At 39.4% G+C, this 5,698-nt stretch overlaps 1 pseudogene; it reads left to right on the top strand.

The window, feature by feature from the left end:
• The first annotated feature begins 1,513 nt into the window (after nt 1-1,513).
• LOC130039534 (60S ribosomal protein L10a-like) lies at nt 1,514-2,195 on the top strand (annotated as a pseudogene).
• Nucleotides 2,196-5,698: the final 3,503 nt, after the last annotated feature.

Below are 5,698 nucleotides of genomic sequence, written 5' to 3'. Positions count from 1 at the left end.
GCAGTTCTGTTTTGAGCCATAAAATATACAAGGATGCTGACATTGCATATTAATTAGCTGATCCTTTCCTTTCCAAATTAAGAACTCAGTTTTATATTACTTGCATGGGTATATAACCTGGCACTGTGGTTTGGGGATCTTGCTCACTAAATACTTTGAAAGCTTGTATGAGTTTCTAGGATCTAGATTTGGCAAGGAGTGCAGTAAGACATAACCTAAACCATGGAAAATTTCTCACTATCGGCGAAGGTGATGGAGAAAGTTAAAACTAGAGTAAAAATAACTGCAGAAAGGTTTTCCATAAATACATATGCTTTTCCAAACTATGCTTTATGATTTTATCTTGCTGTTATTTGGAATCTTGTGAGCCACATGTTTTCTTTTTTCTTCAGACAAAGGCTAAGAGATCATTTTCTCCTACTCTCCTATTTATGGTATGTGTTTAAAAACTCATTCAGGGGCACAGAAGTATTACCATAGTGAGAAGTACTTTCCTTAATTCACCCAACCAAGGTTCAATCCCAGCATCACATATAGTTCTCTGAGAACCTCCAGAAATGATCTCAGAACACAGAGCCAGGAGTAAACCTTGAACATAGTGTGTTTCACAATCAAACAAACAAACAAACAAATTTTAAAGCACATTCATTTCATGAAGTGTATTGAGTTATTGCTAGTAGAATATTCTCTGTCTGGAGTATTTCTGAAGGAATTAACTTGAGATACTAAGATTCAAAGAGGTTCTTTATTGCATTATTTGTAAATTTAAAAATCTCATTGAATAATGAAATGAGTGAATGTTTACTGCATAGTATGATAAGCATTAGTAGAGAAATAGACACAAAATGCTATAAATGATAAAGACTAAAAATCAGGGGGTTTTAGAACTGTAAAAAATTTTAGAGTGGCATCATTTCAAAAAATGTACTCTCAATATGAGAAAGAAATGATCAGTGAAAAGTAAAGGGACTAGCCAAGTCTTCATTTAGTCTATGAAATTCAATCTTATTAGTAGGAAAATACTTAAAGGTGGTATCATGCCTTCTGGTCTTGTTGGTGTTATCTGAGTGACCTTGAACCCACGTGGACTTACCACTGAATTTCTCTATGTATGCTCACATTTAAATGACAGGCTTGTAATAATAACTTGTATTGGTTAATTTTCATTGTTCGGGTGATACAGAGTCTTCCTACAGCAGAGCATCAAAAACTGGAGGGAGTCTTGCGGTTTATCCCTACAATGCACCCATTATTTATTAAGGTATAGAACATAAAGAAGTTCTTCCTAAGGGCATAAACTTTTCTCTAAATATCAAGTTCTAGACCTCAGCAGAAGAGAGAAAACCGAGGCAACAAAAAAATTGTCCCTAGGAGAAAAACTAATGGCAGTCTTGGTCTTAAAATAGTTAACTGTAACTTTGATTTTAAATAAACTATTGCCCACTTTTTAAGTGATACTAACTTATTAAAAGTTATATTGCAGCTTTTTTCTGTTACTGTGACACCTGGAACCATGAGAAGCAAAGTGTCCCATGACACCCTATACGAGGTGGTGCGAGATGTCCTGTGTGGGAACCAGCCCAAGCACCGCAAGTTCCTGGAGGCAGTGAAGCTGCAGATCAACCTCAAGAACTATGACTCACAGAAGGACAAGCGCTCCTAAGACACCATCAGATTCAAGTTGACCCCTAGCCCCAAGTTTTCCATGTGTCTTCTGGAGGACCAGCGCCACTGAGATGAGGCCAAGGCCGTGGATATCCCCCATATGCAGAATGAGTCACTAAAGAAACTCAACAAGAATCAGAAACTGGTGAAGAAGCTGGCCAAGAAGGATGACTCCTTTGTGGCTTCAGAGTCCCTCATTAAAAGATTCCCCAGAATCCTGGTCCTGGTACTGAATAAGGCTGCCAAAAGTTTTCTTCTCTGCTGACCCACAATGAGAACATGGTGGCCAAGATTGATGAAGTTAAGTCCACAATCAAGTTCCAGATGAAGAATGTGCTGTGCCTGGTGGTGGTTGTCAGTCATGTGAAGATAACAGGCGATGACTATAACATCTTGTCTATGACATCCACCTGGAGGTTAATTTCCTGGTGTCATTGCCCAAGATGAACTGGCAGAACAAGAAGTCTGAGACTTATACATCAAGATTATCACACATCAAGAGTACAGGAAAGCCCCAATGCCTGTTCTAGACACCATTAAATAAACCAAGTACTGCAATGAAAAGAAAAAGAGTTATATTGCATCAAACATTAAGGTTTACTAAGAAAAATTAACATCTACCAAACCTTTTCTTTCTTCCACTCAAAGGAAAATGCTTCTCCTTATTTCCATTGCTGGTCCATCTTCTACAAGGTACAACCAATGGAGTTCATAACAATGTAAATTTTAATTGTGTCTACCACCCTGACATCTTTAATACCTGTGTTTAAATGTGTTCAATAGGTCACCACTTCCAATAAGATAAAGACCTCTGTCCTTGACCCCACCTGCCTCCTCCAGTTTCCTCTTCCATCTTTTCCTTCTGTATTTACCCAAACCTGCCCTCTTGTAAAGATATTGGGCTATTACTAAATTCTACCTTGATTTATGGTCTCCTTTTGCCCTTGAATAGAATTTCTTACCTTGCTCATCATGCAAATATCTACTCATCTTTCCGGTCTTAGCTGAGCATCATGTTCTCTACGAAACCTTCTCTGACCTCTCTTGCCCTTTTAGTTTGCTGCCTTTCTTCTTTGTAATTTCTCTTAATTAAAATGTGACAGCAAGGCTGCTCTTCCATCAAAATAAATTCATGATATTCATTTTTCTACTTGTCTAGCCCCCAGTAGACTAAAAGACCCTTTGTAACAGAAAATGTGTTTTCTGAGCTTAGTATCTTCAGTATCTATCATGATATTTTATTTTTTTTACTGTTTGGGGGACACACCTGGCTGTTTTTAGGGCTTACTCCTGACTCTGTGCTCAAAGGCCACTCCTGGTGGGGTTCAGGGGACTATACATGATAATGGGACTCAAACTTATGTCAGCCACATATAAGGCAAGTACCTTGCCCACTATTATATCTCTCTGACCAGTATTATATTTTCATTAACTCTTTTAGTACAAATTTATTAAGTCCATTTAAAATTACCTGAACTTCATTAGGCATTGGTTGACTGACAATACAGTAGCAGAGACTGTTATTTATAATCAACTTCTTTCATGGTGGTAGGTAGGTACATAGTCAGTCAACTACAGCATGCACTTTGGGGCCTGAGAGATAGGACAGAGGGCATTTCCATGCACCTGACCTGGGTTCAACCTCTGGCACCTCGTGTGGTTCCCTGAGCTTTTTCAGTAATAATCCCCAAGTGCAGAGTCAGAAGTAAGCCTTGAACACTCTTGGGTGTGCCCCCTCCACAAAATAAAATAAACAAATAATAAGTAAATAATGCATGCATTTGGAAACCTTCCTTGCTGTTAATATGGTTATATGATCACGTGAATTCATACTAATGGGGTGTGAATTGAAGTGTTGTGTTTATTTTCTGGGTTACGGCCTTAATAGAAAGGGAATTTTTACCTGACTTTTCCTTTCTTCTGCTGTTCTGACATAAGAGCAAACCCTGCAAGAGTTCTTGTGTATCATAAGAATGAAAGTGATACGTTGAGAACAATGGCAAGAGAACATGTTAAAGCAGCAAATTTCTCCTTTATGGTAGTTCTTCACACCATCTCCAAATTGAATCTAAACTGGTGAGCAAATTAAATCAAAGATAGCCTGTTTAAACCAATATATTGAGAGGCACATCTTGGTCTTATTTGGATAGCTTTGGCAAAATACCTTATACTCAGTTACTGGCAAACAATAGAATACATTTGTCACAGTCATAAAGACTGGAAAGCAAAGAACAAGGTGCTGGCTGATTCATGGTACTATGAGATCCCAATTCCTTTTTCATAGAAGACCAGGTTTTGGCCATGTCCATTCAGTGTAGAAAGAGCAAGAGAACTATCTAGCATGTCTTTTATAAAGACAGTAATCCCATTCATTTGGGGTTTACCCTCATGGCCTTATTAACTCTCAGAAACCCCACCACCTAATATCATTACATTGGAAGAATGGGTTCAATGTATACATGTATGGGTGAGACGGGAAGATACACTGAGCCCCACTCATGTCAGGGCCTCTTGGTACAGTACCACCCCTCCCTTAGCTCTAGTCTTCTCATGTCAAAGGTTGTCTAGGGCAGACATGGATTCTTTACTGATTAAACTTGCTTACTATAGACTCTGAACACATGTCTTAACAAATGAGCAAGCGAGTGAGTGAATGACTACCTTAGAGGGACCTCAAAAAAGTAATACAAAATCATTTTAGTGATTTTTCATGATCAGCAGAGTGTCCTATGCTGTGAGGCTGTTCAGCGTCTGCAGTTTTGGCAGTGGGTAGAGACCTAGCTTCCTCACTACATCTTCCTTTAACTGATTGCACAGTCACTGTGATCTTTCATTCTCCTTTCACAGAGAACCAGTCTGGGTTTCTTCTCAGCCTTTTCCCATACCATAGCTTTAATTCCGCTCCTCATTATCTCTTGCCTAGACCACAGTACTAGTTTCTGAGCTGGCCTCGCCACCCTCCGGTATTTCCCCAGAGCTGTTGCCATGGCAATCTTCCCCTGGCACGATGCTGATCAAAACCTTTGAGGGCTCCCCATTGCCTTCAGGTAAAAGGCCAACCTCCTTAAATTAGCTCCAAGCTTGGGCTCACCCCACCCTTCCTGCCTCATCTCCCACTCATTTCACAACCCTCTGTCACACTTCACATTTCCTTTCTCCGTGCTTTTCTTTAATTTTTTTTTTGTTGTTGTTGCTAAATTCTAAAGCTGGTCTCTTTTCCTGGAATACCTTCTCTATCCAGCCTCACATACATTCATCTCTGACTATTAGCACCCTACCAAACTCAGAAAAAAATTCATTTTCAATTATGAATTCTTATCTACCTTATAATCAAAGGGGTTTTTTGGGTTTTTTTTTTGTTTTTTGAGTCACACCCAGTGATTCACAGGGGTTACTCCTGGTTCTTCACTCAGGAATTACCCCTGGCGGTGCTCAGAGGACCATATGGGATGCTGGGAATCAAACCCAGGTTGGCTGCGTGAAAGGCAAACACCCTACCTGCTGTGCTATCACTCCAACCCCAGTCAAAGGGGGTTGACCCTCTTTGTGGACATATTTAGCCTTCTGTATTCCTAATAGAGCATTTACCACATTTCATTATTGTCAGATGCAGCGTTGAAGTAATATATAGTTAATACTAGTTCTGATATCAATAGCCACAATAATAGCATCAAGCCAGTTGATATACCAGGCCTTCTCCAAAGTGCTTTAGTAACAGTAAGGCCAATTTTAATAGATTTTAGCAAATTACTTTATCCCTGGGTGCCTATATGTCTTCAAGATTCTCAACTGATGTGTTGAGATACTGGTAAGATAGTGGGGGATATTCAGGCTAGTTTCAAGGAGTTCTCACTTTGTGCCAACATACTATCACACCCGCATATCTGTGGGAAATCATTCCCCCAAGCTTAGGATATTTCTCTGGTCAAAGCAGTTTAGGTCTTTGGGTAGGCAAAAATTCACAGGAGAAACAATAGGATAGAACAGATAACGGGGCCAGCAAAAATGCACTCATGAAAGAATAGAATAGAAC

Source organism: Sorex fumeus, unplaced genomic scaffold (assembly GCF_029834395.1).
Source record: "Sorex fumeus unplaced genomic scaffold, SorFum_2.1 ptg000002l, whole genome shotgun sequence".
NCBI lineage: Eukaryota > Metazoa > Chordata > Mammalia > Eulipotyphla > Soricidae > Sorex > Sorex fumeus.
This window is presented reverse-complemented; position numbering and strand designations above follow the sequence as displayed.